Source organism: Meleagris gallopavo, chromosome 2 (assembly GCF_000146605.3).
Source record: "Meleagris gallopavo isolate NT-WF06-2002-E0010 breed Aviagen turkey brand Nicholas breeding stock chromosome 2, Turkey_5.1, whole genome shotgun sequence".
NCBI lineage: Eukaryota > Metazoa > Chordata > Aves > Galliformes > Phasianidae > Meleagris > Meleagris gallopavo.
Window position 1 is genome coordinate 23,888,739 of NC_015012.2, and position 18,707 is coordinate 23,907,445.

At 39.3% G+C, this 18,707-nt stretch overlaps 1 long non-coding RNA gene across 4 annotated transcripts in view; it reads right to left on the reverse strand.

The window, feature by feature from the left end:
* The window catches only part of LOC104909589, a 175,605-nt gene that overhangs the window by 55,405 nt on the left and 101,493 nt on the right, over positions 1-18,707 (reverse strand). The gene's annotated exons all lie outside the window — the stretch shown is intronic.

Here is an 18,707-nt window from a genome sequence, read left to right on the forward strand (position 1 = left end):
TGACTTCTGTGCCCAAGCTCGCTTACCTTTACACTCTAGTGATGTTCTAAATGGTTCTGTTATGTACATGACATACTTACTTGTAAGTAACCCTTCCCTTACAGATGGTGAGATGCCAGCTATGAATCAACAGAATTCATAAAGCTTTGCCAAAGGTACTCATAGCCCTGAGTTGCACACACAGGTGCTTTAAATACTAAAAAGCGTTCTGCTTTCTTCACACCTGAAATATGGCTCCTGTAGCCCTACACCTACAGAATCCACAAGCCATTACATGATAGCCCACGCAAAGTGAATTTGAAATGCAGACACATGACCTCAGACTCGGCTCATAAAGGGTGATCTGTACTGCAATGTTTGAGACTTACAAGTGCAAACACAGCAGAGGCACTAACAGGGCTTATGTGAGAAAATAATTATTCCATGTAGAAAGGAAGTTGGCTCACTTTGAGCAGAGGTGTTAATAGACTAACCTTTTTCCCCACACCAGCCTGCTTACCTGAAAATATGAAAACATCTCCTGATGTGGCGTTGCATTTATTTGAGATGGGTTTCATATCCTACACATGTTAAATGTCTTGCTGCATTTCAGACTAAGATGGTAGTTAATCTGCACGTCAGTTATAAGAATTATTTACTTTAAAATAAACGTTAGACAACAGCACTGCAATTTTAGTAATTTGGGGGCATAGTGGCACATAGATCTCCCTATACAAATACGGCTGAACTTAAAAAAAAAAAATTATAAAGAAATATCAGAGTAAATATCTTCCCCCTTCCACCGGGTTCAGGATAATTAATAAGAGCTGGATTCCAAAGACAGGTTCTTGGCAAACAGCAGATTGCTTCACCCCAGAGATCCACCAAAACAAGGTTAAAACTAGCAGTAACTGGAGCAAGGCAAAAGGTGGAGGGATCACAAAGATCTAAGGAAGAAAAGGCAGCATATCTTTGTTCTCTAAACAAGCTTTGCTTTAGTCCCACTGTCTCCAGTATGTGTCAGCTGCAATCAGTGGTAATGCCTTTGCATTGGCAAAAGTGAGAGCAATTGTGTAGGCATAGCATTAGCAATTTAAGCACTGAGCCATCCAACTGATGTGGCTGCACCTGAGTAATGCTTCCCCCAGACTCATCTTCCTCTGTGCCATAAATTAGTTTCCTCTACCAACATGCATGAGGTAGGCCACTAACTCTATGTGAAGTTCTCAAACTTAGCCCTGCTGAGAGATCCATGTACTTGTGCAGCCATGTCTACAGGCTGGGTAGGATCCCAGTGACACTAAGGGCATGGGACAACCTCTTCTCCTGGCTTCTTTCCAGGCAGAACTGCAACAGGCTCCAGCCAGAACACACATCAGTAACATCCTCTGCAGCAATAAAAGCATTAGCGTCAGCAGCTGCAAAGTGGGCAGCAATGATTCGGGGCACTTGTTCTTCCAGCAAATTCCTCTTACCTCAGGGGGATGAAGGACTAGCACGGACAGGCAAGAAATAATTGTCTGCATCTCCTTCCTTGCAGTTCAAATATATAACTACACCTGCCTGGTGCTGATATACTTCTGGATAAACTTTGGGCAAGGACAAGGATAATCTGTGTTGTCTCAAGTAGAATATACCCACGCTTTTTATTTAAGGTCTAAGTTCACAAAAGAGGCAGTGCCTAATGTCATTTACTTGTCTCCTAAAGTAGTAAAGTAGAAATAAGCTGCTAGGCCATTCAGTGGAAGTTGGAAAATACTGCCGGTCAGCCACTAATCTGTGAAGGAAGGGTTCCCAGTGCACCCAGACCTCACAGGAAGTCCTTCTTCAGCACTTTTTTCAAGACTACAGTCCTTTGTGCTAGCAACACTGCAACGCAAGCTCTGGAAGAGGAAAGGAGGGGGGCTTTGCATTACATACCCTTAAGTAACTCTTAAATTTGTTGCAATTAATTGCTCCACCTCCTTAGCTCCTCCTCAAACTGAAACTATCTGCCCTAAAGAAAGTTTGCTTTTGCACTGTTTGTGGATATGGATGTGTGTACTTGGGTGTGTTTGGTTTTTTATTATTGGTTTTATACACACTAAAATAAGCAAGTTGCAAGTCTGCCTGCTTTATGGAAATATACAACATAAAGAAATAACTTCTCATCAACAGCCCAAGGCAGATCATTCAAGCTATTTGCAAAGATGTTAGTGTGCTAATATACAGTATGCATGGGCACCTTTTACATGTATCACACACACCTACGTGCCTGGAAACAAATCAATAACTCCCTACACGAAAGCTTGCGTGTCTGCTCTTATTAGACATGGGATGGTGCCCTGGGGAGAGCCACAGGCATTCCATTACTGAGGATCAGTGCCTGAGCAGAATGGAAAGGCTGCTAAAAATAAGCAACATTTGCTCATTGGTATAAATAACAAAAGTGAGAGAGAAAGAAAAACAGAAAGAGAACAAGATGAAAATGAAAACTGGCCCCAGACCAGGGCTCACAGAATGACTAGTCACCTCCTCATTGCCAATTCTGTCACCATCTCCAGTATGGGCAAGGTACTTTTACAGCACCAAGTGCCCTCAGCTTCTCTACTGAGAGGACCATTACTTGCAGATTTGCAGTGGGCCTGAGCACAGAAGGAAGCTCCCCATAGCACACGCGTCTGTTCCTATGAGTTTCAGGGTTTGGAAGCATTGAAACAAGGATGCAGCACTGCACAAGCCAGCACACAACACCAGTGTAATCCATGTTATAGTTTCTGAAGCAGCGATTCAGTTTCTGTTCTGTTTATAAAGTGAATTCTGGGGGAGAAGGAAAGGGGCACCACTTTCATTAATCTAACATTAAAAACTTTATCCTCTCTTTATTAAAGTAGAAATAATTTCTGGATTCCCCTTTTCTACCAGACTTCCCAGCAAATAGGTCCTAGAGCACGCTTGGCTTCCTGTTCTCAAGTTCTAAAGCTGAGAAGTGCCTATCTATATTTGGAGAAAAATCCGGAGAACAAGCTAATTAAAAACTCACATTTACCCTGTAGTCCTAAAAGTACTGCGCATCCCTGTGGCTCCAGACCTCTCAGGGTGGGCTGCCTTTTTATATAGCTGCAAAGTTTGAAAGGTTTGAAAGCTGAATATGCTTATGGTTACTTTTCAGTTTAAGCTTTTATTAGTAAGAAAAAGAATAACTAGGAACCAGCTCCCAAGTGGCACACTCAACCTTACCTCAGTTTCCACTTCATGCACTGTATTGTAATAAAGCACACCAAAATTCTATTAGCCCAACAATTAAACAAATCGTGGTATTAACAACTCCCACTCACTGCCTTAAGCAGGTTTAGCTGGGAGAGCTGAAGCAGCTGTCTCTGTCCTGTGCCTCTGCCAGAGGTCACCATCCTGCAGTGGGATCAGCTGATCCTGCTGGATAAACTCCCAAGCAAGTGCAGTCTGCAGGCTGCAGCATTAACATAAACCACCTCCAATTTCAGTTTACTCTGGCAGTAACCTCCTAGAAAAATAAAAGGGAGGAAACCTAAGGTTGGTAACTGTTTCATCTCTTAGTATCAGATAAATCCACCTCTGATTACATTTCAAAGCCCTAAAAAATGAAGCAGTTGAGAAGTTTATAATAATGTTCTGGCTTGCCATGAATTAACATGAATTCTCATAATGAAAAAGGTCACCAGCATAACCATTGAAATGCAGAGCTAAAAGAAGGGCTAAAAAAGGTCTTCTAAAGTTTATCCAAGTATCCGCAGACTTCAAACATTCTCAAAAATAGCTACAGCTGCTAGCTCTACAAAATTAAGCCCCTTCCAGACCTGGAGCTAGGATAAATTTGAGTACCTCTCTCTGTATGGCCCAATAATGTTGGGAAGTCCACATTATCGTAGCTACAGTATGAATTCTTGATACAGCAAAAAGACAAGAGGACAAGGATCCTATCTCAACATGGCTGTTTTTCACGCTGGAATAAGAGAGGGCCAGCTCAAAAAGGACGGTCTCTTTAGCTCCCAAAGTAGAGATACTAACACTTATCTTATAATAGGATTGCATACACATAACTATGAAGAAAACAGCAAGTGGTTACAGTTAAGTTTCTGATGCATGCATTTCACACATTGTCAAATACACAATAAATAAAGATGTCAGTTTCAAGTAATGGTATGAATGAGGAGAGTACAAAACCGTGGCTACACCTTGACTAAAGGCAAATGGTACAGAAGGAGTGCCATTGCCTCCATAGTGTGGGATATGCGTGCAACAAGATAAGAAATAAGGGCAAGATTTGTTACACTTAGTCTCAAGTGTGATGCTGAGAAGGCTAGGAGGTGGGGGAGATTTTCACGAAAGGAGGATGACCTGCGATATCTGGAAGAGTTTTTCTTCATAGAGTTTGAACCACACACTTACACATTGTGGCAACACCACAAAACCCTGGTAGAGGTGCCTTGCACCGAAACAGAGGAGAGGGATCCTCTGTTGTGGTTTCCACCACGCTTGCCCTGGCCTCTTACACAAAGCTTATGCTGACATCTCTCCAACGAGCCCAGAGAAACCAAATACTGACAGTCACTTCCTGTGGCCCTCATACTCCCCATCCAGCCAGTATGTGTCAGTTCTTCAGCAGAGTAGGACCAGTACATGATGCACAGACCTGACCATGCTACAATTTCAGGACTGTCCCACCCAAGTGACCCAGAAGTACAGCAAGTTCAGGAGAGGAGCAGCAGCTTGATGCCATTGGCTGAAGCCCCAGTGGACCAGCAGCTCCCTCAGTGCATGTCTAAACATGGATGCAGAGATGCAGTGAGAGCATTGGTCTCATTTTTCCCTCTTCAATATTTAAAGCAAGTCAGTGTGCACAATGTTGATGTGAGTTGTCTTTTTCTGCTCTTGAAAAGCAATCCAGGGAGAGGGCGTTCACTGGTTTCTTACCTTGCAATGTTTTTACCACAAAATGCAGAGGGTGACCAAAGACCAAACAATGACATCATGACAACCAGTGAGAAAGTAAAGAAATAACAAGAGAAGGATTTTCCTTCACTTTGCCCAGCATTAAAAGTTAAATCAAATGAAGGGGGGAAAAAAAACAACAAAGCACCTTGACAGTTGTATACAGCTAAGAATTAAGGAAGATCTAAAAACATATTTCAAAATGCAGGTTGCCAAATCTGACCTCCTGAATCGTTGAGCCAATGAAATTCACTCCATTTATAGTTTTGTGTATGGCTCTCGCTTGCAGTAGTATTTTTATTAAATATTTCAGCCAACAAAAGGAAATAGCAAAGCCAGAAGAGAGACAAGACGTTCTTTTCCAGGGACACTGGGAACTGACTCAGCAAAGTGGGACATGGAAAATGCTAGGAAATACAAATCCACCCTACAGTTTAACTTAAGCCAGAAAGTACCAGTCTACACACCGTTTATATAACCATTTGATAGTTCAGATTTGGTTTAGAAATCAATGCAGAAAGCTGAACAATCAACCAATGTGGATAAATAGGCCATTTAGGACTTGAGAAAAGGCGATGTTAATAGTATAATACAGAGAGAATAAAACGTATTTACCAAGGGTCATACAGGTCTCTTTCCAGCAGGAAAGATCTGCTTTGAGAAATGCAGGAGCCCATTTTCTGTTTGTCCACTAAAGGAGCAGGTTAAAGAGAGGTGCCTGGCAGAGAGCAGGGCTGGGAGGAGACAGGAGCCTAAGAGAGGCTTGTCACCTTCCTTCAGATGATGCTGATGACAGTGGTGTTAGCTGCACTACAATGCAGAAAAAAAAGCAGAAGCTCTCACTAGCAGCTGGATCTACAGAGGCAATAAGCAAGAATGTAATAATGTATCTTTTTAGTGTTCAGAGAGGAGAAAATAGCTAACCCAGAAGAAAACAAGAAAAAAAAAAAATATCTATACCAGAAGCAAGAATGGGAAGGGACACATGGGTGTGGTGCAGGGACTGCCTGCTCCAGTATTGTGGAAAAGGTTCCCACTGCTACAGCACTGTCATGTTCTTGCAGCACAGCTGTTGAGGGCCATGCCTCCCCAGGGGAGTATTGCAAGCAGTTATGGGTACATTAGGGAGGTTTCATCATGGACTATTCTGTTAGGCTCTGTGATGATCCACAGCCACATCTCACACCAGGTTTCTCTCACACAGCAAATTTCAAGATTACAGTAAGTAAAACTTTTGAAGGGAAAGTGCAGATATTGAGATGGACTGTTTGCAGCCATCAGATTTGTGCCCTATTTTATGCCTGCAAATGCAATGTATATAAAAGGCAATTTGGCAATGGTGTGAAGAGGCTCTCTCTCTGAAACTCCAACCTTTCTCTCAGTTTCAGGCCATGCCATGCCTCCTATTTTACTTTCAAGCAGCTAACTGGCAGAGAAAACCATGATGTAAGCTAGTAACTACACAAAATTAGCCCTAGCCAACTGTGAATTCATTTGTTCTATTTGCAATCTCTCCTTTGCTGAAACATAAAACTTGCTAAAGTCAGCATATTTCATCACGTTTAAAATTGTAACAACAGCAAAAGGACAAAGAAAAACATTGCTAACGCAAATGATGAACAAAACTCCAGCCTAGGGATGATTGCGGCAGCATAAAAATTTAGTATGTCTGACCTGCTTCACTACCACCTTTCATTTTCTAGCTTCTGTTCAGCCTCTTTACCAAAATTAAAAATAAAAATCGTAGTTTCTTCCTGTAGATAATAAAATACTAACCATGCTCATTTGTAGAATAAGACTTTTTGCAAGCTGTAAGTATCTCTACATGATTAATATCAAAACGAACAGCAGTTGCTAAATAAATCTGCCCTAATCTAATCTAACAGCACCTAACCACTCTGTTTCCTATTGTTATACCCCTAGGAAAGATTTTCCTAGCCCTCCCCCAGCCCCCTTAACTTCCTGTACTTCCTGCATCTCAAAGGCACGCAAATGCATGCTTAACAGTTTCCCCCCTTCTTTGACACACACTTTTTTTTTTTTTTCTTTTTTTAAACAGGCTAGAAACAAACACACATGTATTTATTTACACTGCGATAGTCTCCAAAGGCACCATTCAGCCCTGTGGTTAAAGCAAACAACCAATGAGAAACGCAAGTCCAGAGTTCAAGCGGCAGCGATCAATGCGCTGAGTTCATATGCCGGCAAACGCCAGCATGTGGGTACCCACAAAACAGAGAAGTGCTCTCCGGACTCCAGCAGCACTGCAAGGTATAATTGCTTCCTCCATTAAATTGCATGGTATTTGATGTATGGAAATGTATTTCCTCTTGCATAGGATTTCTACCCCTTACATTGTCACAAAAATTGGTTTCTGTTACCCTGGTCACTGCACATGAGTTATCATGATGACTAGGCACAACCCTTATATCCACTCCGTCAAATTACATGGGCAGGTCAAGCATTATTAGAAGAAAGCCGGAAAATGCACAGCCAAAAGTAAGTATGGTTTCTTGACTTGGATAAGAATTAAAAAAAAAAAAAAAAGGCATCCTTTTCAAACAAAAGGGTAAACATTTTCAAACAAAAGGACCTCTTAATCTGTATTTGGACATTCTAATTAAAGCCCAGTCCCTCCTTAGGAATCTTTTTCAGTTAAATAGAATAATTTTGTTTCAGAAGTTCTATGCTGCTTAAATCCCAGGTAACATAGCCTTGAAGCATTTTGCTAGCTAGCTTCCAGCAGCAGAGCACAACCCATATTTCCACCTGGACTTGCCCACAACAGCAAGCTATGTGGCTGTCACTGTTGGCCGAGACATACCTGGGTCCCCTTGCAAAACAATCCCTCTGTGAAAGCACAGAAAAGAGTTCATTGTTTGCCAATCATGCCAGGGCTGGCTGCAGCAAATCTTATTACAATAATCAGCATACTCTGCCTACTTTGCTGATGAACTGGATCCCTACACTGGTCTGAATAATAACTATTGAGTTGCTTTTTCTTCTTGCTTGTCTGATACGGTTTTTAAAAATGCATCTCTACTGGATAAAAAAAATAAGTCAGGCAGTGAGGCTGGCTCCAGCACAAGCAAGAGAACCTCCCCTCCTCAACTCTACACCATCATGCTTGGTTGTAAAAGGCGATGGTTGAGACAGCAATAGCTGTCTATTAAGGATTAGTTTTCCCCGTGTTGTCTACCTAGCAGGAGCCTTTTAAGAGAACAAATCCAAGTTTCAGGTGAGGATACCAACCGTGGTATTAGGCATAGGTCACTGAGGTGCTCCCTTCAGACTCAGAAAAATTTAAGCTTTTGATTTGAAACATGGAGAATGTTTCCAGAAGGTAGAAATCTTATAATAAAAATAGATTGCCCTTGAATTTTGAGGCCAGGAGATGTCTACCTGATGAACAGGAAAGACCTCTCTCCCCCCATAATCAATCAGAACAGGCATTCCAGGAAAACAGCCTCCAAATGTGTTCTCCTGAATATGATACAAATATCTGAGCATTTTTAGGCTAAGCTTTAACCATACAGCTGGTAGAACCACCTGGCTCTTGCAAACAATTCGCTATGTGGCCTTAAACAAATTGCTTACGTGTGATCAGCACTAGAGGAAAAAAACAGTTTTCTGCTCCTTTTCTTTCAATGTGGAAAGGCATTATATGAAAAGATGCAGAAGTATTGGCTTTTAGCCAGGGGAAGGGGAGAGGGTGGAGGGAGAGTTTATGTACTTCCATTTATAGGGAATCATCATCTTCCTAGTTTTGAAAAGAGGTTTTTAAATGAAATCACTGTACTCTAGAAGGTCACTGCAATAGGTGAGAAACTGAAATTTTCAGTTGTATCTAGTAACAGGTATTAGGGCATTATAGCAAAATAACAAAAATACACAAGAAAACATTTGGGAAAAAAAAAGCTTTCATTATATAAAATAAGGCATATTCATAGCTCAGAAAGAAAAACAACCACCATGTAAGGGCTAGACAAAATATAAAGCTCCTTCCTATCCTTTGAAGGTCACCCTTACTCTTTGGCAAGGTTCTCCTTCTACAGAAAGCACAAAAAAAAAACAAAAAAAATCGCATCACATACATCTGCTGATTTCCTCTACAGAATTAATTCTTCCTTAAGATTTTTTCCAATTTTCCTCATACCTATCAGATAGCTATTGACACTTTCCTACAAGCCTAAAAAACAACTAATTTGTATTAGTAGAGTGCAATCAAATTACCTTGTCTAAGTAAAAGATGACTGTCGATCTGCTTTTAGGAATTGGGGGTTGAGCTAACCAGCATCAAGCATGGATCAAAAAACAAACAAAGCAAGGTGAAGCACAAGGTACAGCTGGATGATAAAGTGAAACTGGATTTTCTGAGATCCCTTTCCACCACAACTCAGTGCTGCGCCCCCCAAGTACTGAGCTCATGCCTTACAAATCCTTGCACAAAGCACAGTTGTCAGCTAATTTGGAGTCAACCATTTCACACTCACAAGGCAGGGATTCAAAGCCAAATCCCCAGCCCCCTCCTACTTTCCAACACTGAAACAATTTAAAGCAGATCTAACACCTATGTAGTACTGATTTGGTTATCTTCAAAATCCCCATTGTTGTGTTTAAAGAGCATATCGTCCTAGAATAGCCTTCATTTGATAAACAACTCCTTCTGCATGTCAGCCAAACAACAGTTTTGGTCTTTATCACAAGAGGACCAGCAGCAGAAACAGTGTTTGGTGAAGCGGAGGAGGTGGGGATTTCAGCTGAAAATAGAGTTCATTGTCAGCTGGACTTGGGGCTCAGGTTTTTAAATAGGTTTTGGAATGTGGATATGAAATAGTTAAAAGAACATCACCATCAGTCCTTAAAGAAGAAACACCTACTCATGCTTTTAACAGCATAAGAGTATCACAAGCTACTGGGGCTGTTTATGTGTTGTATACAAAAGTTACTTGTATGGGAAGGTCAAAATGTACAGGCACCAGAGTACCAACTCCTTAGAAAACGAAAATTTTCTTAAAAAGAAATAGAGAATTCCAAGAAAAGTGTTTTTTAAAAACGTTTTCAATAAAAGATGCATTTAACCTTCATCTTAGAAAAAAATGTTATGCAATGTTAAAAAGTTGTCTAGGCTAGAGATTTCTGTACCTTTTACACAGTCCATAGGAAATGAGTGGAAGTGCTACGATTAGTATTTCTCACATTCCAGATGTGCACTTGGTGGAATGTTACCATTTCTGAAGCATTTACTTCTTGAAAAATATTAATTCTTTAAAATATATATATATTTTTGACATGATTCTATAATGATAATGCATAGTACAATTGTGTATTTTATCTCAGAAACTTCCTCAGCATGGCTGAAAACGGTTTTACTTCTTCAGTTCTTCAGACCAGTGGGTATGAGTGTGATACACACACCCAGAAAACCGTCACAATGTGATGTTATTTTGTGCAATCCTCAAAAGCAAGCAACCCCAAGAAAGTTATCTATATTTCTCAGAAGCAGACACGCTCAAAAAGGGTGACATGTGGGACTTTAGAAGTGACCTAAACAGTGTGAACATCTCCAGCTATCAGCTGCCAGGCCTAACTGCCAGCGCCCCTACCATGGGGCGATGCTGGCTCACATGAGCAGACTAATCATGAATAAAACGTTTGAGTTTGGAAAACACAAGCAGTTGGTGCTGCCTGGTTTCTAATATTTCCACAGATAGAGCATCTGGGCAATGTTAATTGTGGCATTCTGTAAACACTGGCTGGACCGTACGCCAGTGACAAAGTGGCAGTAGAAGGCTGTTTTCCTCTATTTTGGTGGTAATCAGATGGAACAGCCAAATGTTGTGCCTGTGGAAGTAAGCTCTGGAAGTAAAGTGTTCACACACAGTCTGCAACAGATAAGGAGACTAGATGCTCTTCAAAAGTTAGAAACATCCACCCAAGCAACACCAAAAGCCACAGATACCTCAAATGCAACTTCAGCCAAGAAACAAGGCTGCCTTTCAGGAAGATTTCCAACATCGGGGGCTAGTGACACAGGGCAAAGTCTTGATTCATTAACATGAGCAGTAAAGCTTCCCTCTGCTCAGAAGTGATGGTATCTCCACAAATATCCTACACATTGTGCCATCAAATTTTTAGGTCTTGCCATTACTATTTATGTAAGTCAAGGAGACTATATGCATGGTTAAATTCTCAAATGAAATGGGAAATACTTTTATGTAATTGTTAGACCAGATAATAGTCTCCTTCTGAAATAAGCTACATGTAAATAAAGCATAGAGTTTTTTCCTATATAAAGAAAGAAATGCTTTCCATTTTTTAAAGTTAGCTTGACCTGAAAGGAGCTTGGAGCGAAAAGGAGAAAAGAAATGGATTTATTTTAAGGAAAAATAATGACTTTATCTAGTAAAGGAATTATTTAAATCTAAAGACTTGGAGCAACACTTCCAGAAAAAACAAGCAGGTCACATCTTCCTTCCATGCCACAGACAGATAAATGTCATATATGTAGTAAGTATGCACAGATATGTCCCTGAGAAAAATTGTTAAGGCATTAAACAGAAAAGTGAAAAATAGCCACAAACCGAAGGTGGGAAGGAACTGAGGCCAATGCTTTCAACATTCACAATACAAGCTCAGGATCAACAAGATAGCTGTGAAGGCAATACAATAACACAGAACAACTCCTTTAAGGAAATCAAATCATACTTCATAAGTTTGGAAGCCCATCAGACAGCAGAGAGAGGTTACAGCAAAAACAGAGACCCCTTTTCTAAATGCAGCTTCTACAAAATGCATGTCTTTCTCCTGTTTTATTTTTCTATTTCACTAACTGTCAAATGTTTATGAAAAGAAAGCAGAGATGAGATTGCATCTGGCTTATCTATGGCGCCATTTGTTGCTATAGGGAGACTACTTGGAAAAGGTGATGAGTGGTAAGTTGGTGAATGATATTAATATAGAAACAATAGACAAATTTCTCTCAGTGCTATGGTTAACTCTTCAGAGCTCGAATCTTGATCTTTCCCTTTTCTTTGTGAGTCCTAAGTAGAGGATAGTGATTAATGACATCTCCCTGAACAAGCAGCTAATTGCTTTCCCTCCAGAACATTAGCTTTTTTCTCCATTTCATTTCCATAACTACTGTGTATTTATTTCTTCCCGATTCAGGTCCTTAGATACAACAGATCAGTCTCTGAGACTTCAATAAAAAGGATGATTCGTACCTTCAGCACAAGTCAAACAATGTCTAATGATGTTTGATTTGTTTTTTTTCCTGAGAATATAGGTGGAGAATGCAGAGATTTAAGGGAAAGATTCCACCATTGATACCACCAAGAAGAAAGCTGAAGCATGCAAGCCACTAAATACTTATTGTAAAGATATATCTTTGTTGAATGAAAAGAGTATCCCTTTCAGGAGCCTTAATAAACTAAAAAAAAAAAAAGACAAAAATAGATTTGCAGTTTCCCAAAGAACACATCGATTTCAATATTCATTCGACTTCAATATTACTTTCAAAAGTTTCAGTCACAATAGGGCTTGTCTCTTGCCAGTGAAAAAGATACTGAACAAGGATGTCAGCTCATGATTGATGTTAATGTCAACTATCCCCAGACTTACCAAGTTGCTTAAGTTTACAGCAAGGACTTCCCTCATTTTCAGCTCTTTTTAAGGCTTTGACAAAATACTGAAATTCTGTGAGACCATTTTAGAGCACTTCGCAGTGACATATGGCACTTCATACTTTCAAGATCTACCTTCGATGATGAAGTCTTTTGATAGAAAGCAGTTGTGTCACAAATTGTTTTTTCCTTGCTGACTACTAAATCTTGGTTCCACATTTTGTTTTATTACATGTAAGATTACAAGTGTGCTCATATTTCAATTCAGACTAAAAACAGACTAAAACAAAAACAAAAACCACCCTCACCCATATAAAAAAAGCCAGTCATCCTTTGAAATCAATTTCCTGTATTCAGATCACTGTAGTTTGACACCATTTTGTTTTTCTCATTTTCTCATTTCTGAACAGGATGTAGAAACTCAGATACATTCCATTAAGTAGGTTTCTGCAGTAGCCTGCATCACCAATTAACACCATCCTACTCACTCTTAGTGGAAGAAGTAGTTGTTCTCTTCTTCACTGAAAAGCCCTTTCCGAGTAGCAGAAGAATCCAAGAACAAAACCAGTTTAGAGCAATTGTGTCATTCTGCAACTTTCGGAACATCAGGATTGAAAGATAATATAGAACAAAGAGCACTGAGAGCAGAGACACGAAACTTTTTCTCCCCCTGTTCTTTGGGTTTTTCCTCCATCTTTAGTGTTAGAGGCATAAAAAGGAGTTAAGAAGTCACTCCAGTAACTCTAGAGACAACTTGTGGTACACAAACCTATGGAACTTGTTCAATTAGCATCTGCCTTCCTACTGCTCTCAGTTCCTCTGAACCAGAAATCGCATGCACAACTTTCCTTGTCAGTGCCTCAGACCAGATTATTGCTCCTTATGGGCTTTTAAGGTGATATGCATAAATAATAGTTCACTGATACTGCTTAATTGCTCCCTTTGTTGTCAATTTCATTCCGGAGACATTTGCATTTTATCTTCACCAAAGTGAACATATGTAACTGAGTACACTCAATTTTGTGTCTGTTCAAAATTAAGAGAACAGAATTTTGAGATTTTCTGCTTGATATTCTCAAAACCTGCTCTTGGCACTGTCATTCAGTCCAAAACAAACTATTTGAAGAGCATACACAGAGTACAGAACCTTGCCCTCTAAAGTTATGTCCAAGGACTTTTCTTTCTTTCTTTTTTTAAGATATCTTAATTCTAATCTAATGCCTAATATTAAACAAATTAATTGATTATTTCCTTGCACATAATATTAATTATTTTATATCACAAAGTTTAATCCACATTCTGGAATTTATGTTTTGGGTCACATCACTTGTAACTTATTAAATAACGCTTTTCCTTTAAAGAGAAGTGACCTCCTGAAAGGAAAGATGTGTCACAACTCATTTATAGTCAATTACATTTTAGTGTAACAGAAACACACGCTATGAACAGTAATAAGCCAGCAACAGAAAAACTGGAGTAGAAAAGCTTCATAACCAGTCCCGAATGTCTAAGACACACAAAAAAGCCTTTAAAACAACTGTTCCACATACTTGAAGCAGCAACTTACTCTCACGCCCTTATTTATCTTTCTTGAGTTAGTCTTGCAAGCAGAGTTAGAAGGCTAAAATCTCAAATGTTTAATCTAAAAGCCACCTCAGGCTTGGAATAAATTTCACTGTGGTATACAGCTGTGAGGGAAGGAAAAAAAAATCTGAACTGCCACTCTTCAGACCTACTGTCGTCAGAAGGAACAGAGGCTTCTGAACACCTCATAAGCCTGAGCCCTGCAGTTTAATATAATTACAATAGTAGCTTTACTCGGAAAACAAATAAAACAATAACTGAATGTCTTCCTCATGTTTCCCTAGTGCATAAGTTCCATGTTGCATGTTCTCTCCATTGCTTTGTCTAGGCCTCTAAAGCCATAGAAAGGCTGTTGCACCATTTCTCGGGGCTTTTGTTCCCAAGTTTCAATGGGAAAGCAAATAAAAGGCAGAGAACTGGGGACTCAAACAGCAGAGGGCAATTCTTCCTCTTGTGAAACATCACAGCTTGAAATTATAATCAAATTGTCATACAGAAAGAAAAAAGCAAACCTATAAATCATAGTACATGCAAAAATGCTTGATATTCTTAATGAACTCCTGATACCCCAATGAATTCATGAGGCAGTTTTAAGTCACAAAGACTGTGACACTTTGCCCACAGAACCAAGGAGGCTGTATGAACAATGTGAGAAAGAAGGATAAAGCGTTAAGCCCTTCAACCTACAGGTGTGAGCTTGTTGCCTTCAGCTTTATCAGCATCACCCACTAAACCCCCGGGGGTCTTGTCTTCACTGCCACATCCTTGCTAGTTTCTTGCAACCTTGGCTAAAACCTGAGTGACTTCTGATTCTAGAAGTAAAAGAATGTAACATTCTCAACCTGCTGGAACTAGCTAACATACCAGATGCTCAAATCATTCTTTTGCATCAAGAGATTCTTCTATTTGTCCTGCCAACAACATGGAACTATAAAACCATCTGCTTTTCTTTCATGAGCATAAGTCTTCCCATAAGTCATCAAATCTGCTATTTCCCCAACCGATCCTAACATCTGGCATTTCCGGGACTGATTAAATAATGCAAACTGTCATTTACTGAACCCTGAAACAGAAAGACTAACAGCGCTTATGCAATGTAGTGCCAATGGTCATTATTACTTAAAGAGCCTTTCATTTGTTCCGAGTACTGTTGGCATGCAGTGCGACCGTGCTGTGCAACATGCTGGAGGGCAGCAGCTAACTGCACGGTTGGGGAAAAAGGAGAACGTAGTGGCCCAGCACAAAACCCCAGCTCATCCAGAGAACGCTATATGCTCACGAGTGTTTACACAGAGCAGACAGATCTTGTCTGCTTTGGTGTTTCAAAGGGCTCGTCAGAAAGCTCACAAGTAGCAGCAGTATCTTCCCTACAACACATTTTAAAAGTCTTTCAACGTAAGCTGCCCTTGAGAGCTCAACATCGTGCTTTGCTTTCTCGTTCATCCTTCCCGCTTTTATCAAGCAAGGATGACTAATGCACTACTGTAATGCACTTTTCACAAGGAAAAAAAAAAATCTGGCCAACCTCTTCCACTGCAGTGCCATGGGTGTTTAACATCAAAAAAGAGCCCTCCGCAGGGCAATGGGCGAGTCATTACACCACGCTTTAAAGCAACAGGCATCGTACATAAACCATGCTCTCATGCAAATTTCACCTACATAATGTTGAAATCTTCTAACGATTTCACAAGTAATTCCAGCAGTAAAACTGGTGTTGCTTTAGCACCACGGGAAGTACCACATTGGCCTCAAAGAGCTGCTCGTGGCATGTTTCAACACTCTTGCTGCCCTTCCAGTTTCTTGCACTTCGGCCAGCACATCTAGATCCAGACTTCAACCTCCTGGGAAGTAGTGTAGCGATGCTTCAAGTCACCAAAATTATAACAACAACAACAACTAAATCTAGACTAGAAATATGACTGAAAACCTTTGACTTAAGATGGTTTGGGATTTTACTCCTTAAAGCCTACAGAACTGTTGAATATACATCTTAGGCCCTAAATACATTCAATGGTTTTGAAAGAGGCAAAGCCAAATGGCACCTCCAGAACACAAGTAGTAATAAGAGATTTTTACGAGAACATTTCAAATTATTCCTTGAAAACTGGACTCTCAAGCACAATTATAAAACATTGTTGATGATGGCCAGAGTATTTTAGATACATTCTTTTCCAACAATTTTCAGTGAATTTAAATGCTTGTTTGAATGATGTTTTGATTTCTTTAGAACAAAACCTGTCAATTCTCTACTTTGATAGAAAATTTATGAGGTTTTGCTGATATTAGCACTTAGTTAATTTAATCTATTTTCACTTTTTCATTCAATTTTTTAAGTCATTTTCAGCCCAGAACTACGGAATATAAGGACACAAAAAAATACATTCTCAAGATGAGCATCTATCCCAAATCCACCCAGTCTTTTCTGCCAAGCATGTGGGTCAATATCATTTGTTATAGCACAAGTCTTTAGTTCACATTTTACAGTTAAAGAACTATTTCACGCTTCTACCACATGAATCCTTGTTTCCCCATTTATTTTGCAGAAGGCCTACAGTTTCAAACTTCGCTCTAAAAATGAGCACAACTATGCAGAAAAGGACTCTACTTTTGACTGAAATTCATAAGGGCCTCAGGTCACCTGCACAACAAGCTTTTAAAAAGATCATTTCTGAATAGCAGTAATAGATATGAATGCACTCTCTGGCCACAGCAAATACAATCACTTTATTCATTTCTTCATGGAAAGCTTACATTTATTCATGCCTCATTAACCTAAAAATCCTTCTAGAATAGTTACCTTTTAAAGCACCAAGACAGTGAGTTAAAGTTTTCTAATCAAAGCGATGAAATGCTTCTCTGAATCATTTTAGTTTGCCGTACATGCCTCCACCGTATAAGGATGCCTTATGAATATTCTTCCTTATAAGAAGAAAAAAATGGAATAAAAATTTTAAATTGGATTGACTAGTCTCTTGGACACAAACCAGCTTCATCTGAAAATTGCCCTTGAAGTATCATTTAAACTACAACAAAAGCTTAGATTCAATCCCAAGCGCAATCATTTCATCCATGCTAGGGACTTCCATATTCACACTTCTTCTGAAACAACAATTTCTGAAGCATCAAGAAACCAGCCACTTACCTGGTTCTATGTTTGATTGCAGTTCACTGACATTTAAATAATCACCTTAGCCAAAAGGACTATAAAGGTTTGAAAAAATTCTTACCATGCTGACTGAACAAACATTCAAATGCTCCCTCCTTTTGCTTACACCAGACTGAAAGTGAATGCCATTTGTTGAGAGGGAAACAAAAAGAACTGAAAAAAAAACCTATACTTTTTTGCTTTATTTCACCATGCAGTTTTATTGAAGATAATGAAATTATCCTTCTCATGAAGACTGACATAATCTGCAGTGTAAATAAACCTACTTTCAGAAGGTGAAAATGCAGACAGCTGAGAAAAAAAGGAAATCATCCTACTTTTTCTCCTCCACGACTAACCTCCTATGCAGTTTTCTAATGCTCTTGATAACAATAGGAGACAGGAAGAATGCAGTTCAACCTAGTTTATGTTTAGGAAGAGGAGCACTGATTTCCTACAATTAATCCTTGCATACAGCATCAAACCAAAGGAGCAGAAGGGGAAACAATGCAAATCTTCCATGTGCGTAATAATATTGTTTCTGTCCTCTGAAGATTGTCATCAGACAATCTCAATATAAAGACAACTTCAGGACATAAAAAAAAAATAGTGATCTCTGTCTAGCGAATAAAAGTAAAATTACAGAACATTTGTGCCACATTTATCACCATGGAATGATTTCTCTCAATTTGTTCCTAGAGACAAATTAAGGCAAAAAAAAAAAAAAAGTAGATCTGAAAGGTTTGCAGAAAGGAAATGTCCTAGGCTTTTCTTGAATTGGTCTTGGCACTTGTAGGCCTCTCTGTCTCCATACATACTGCTGACAGCAAAAGAAGAAAGTTTTTATTTTCCCAGCAGATAATCCATGTATTGTCTTGGTGCCATATATTTTTATTGGGACTATCATCATAAAACGTGCATCTGAGATGAGAAAGAACAAAAGAGAGAGGAAAGAGAAGAGAAAAAATGTTCTTTGATTAAAACACTGATTGAAATTGGGGAAATCTGGGTTAATCTCTGTATTTTATACATACTTCCCAGCACAACTGGAGATTCTGTGATCTACCCTTTTTTTCTTTTTAGCATAATTGTCTTATATAGTGAGCATATGAACTCCTGAATATTAAAACAAGATTTGCAGTCAGAGTTTGCTTATCACTAGATTTATATGGGGAGTGGGCTCATCGGTAATGCATAAAAGTAGTAATAGTTGGCCAGAGAGGAAACATCAAAAATGAGAAGAACAGGAAAGTAGGTTTAACACAATTGCTTTATGTACAGACATGCATCTAAAATAGTTCTCATGTTTTATACATGCAATCAAAATGTATTTTAGCAAACAAACAAACAAAAAGGCATGCAAACCAACATATATAACCAGTGTTAAATAATACCTTATGCATATGAACAAGAACATTGCCCCT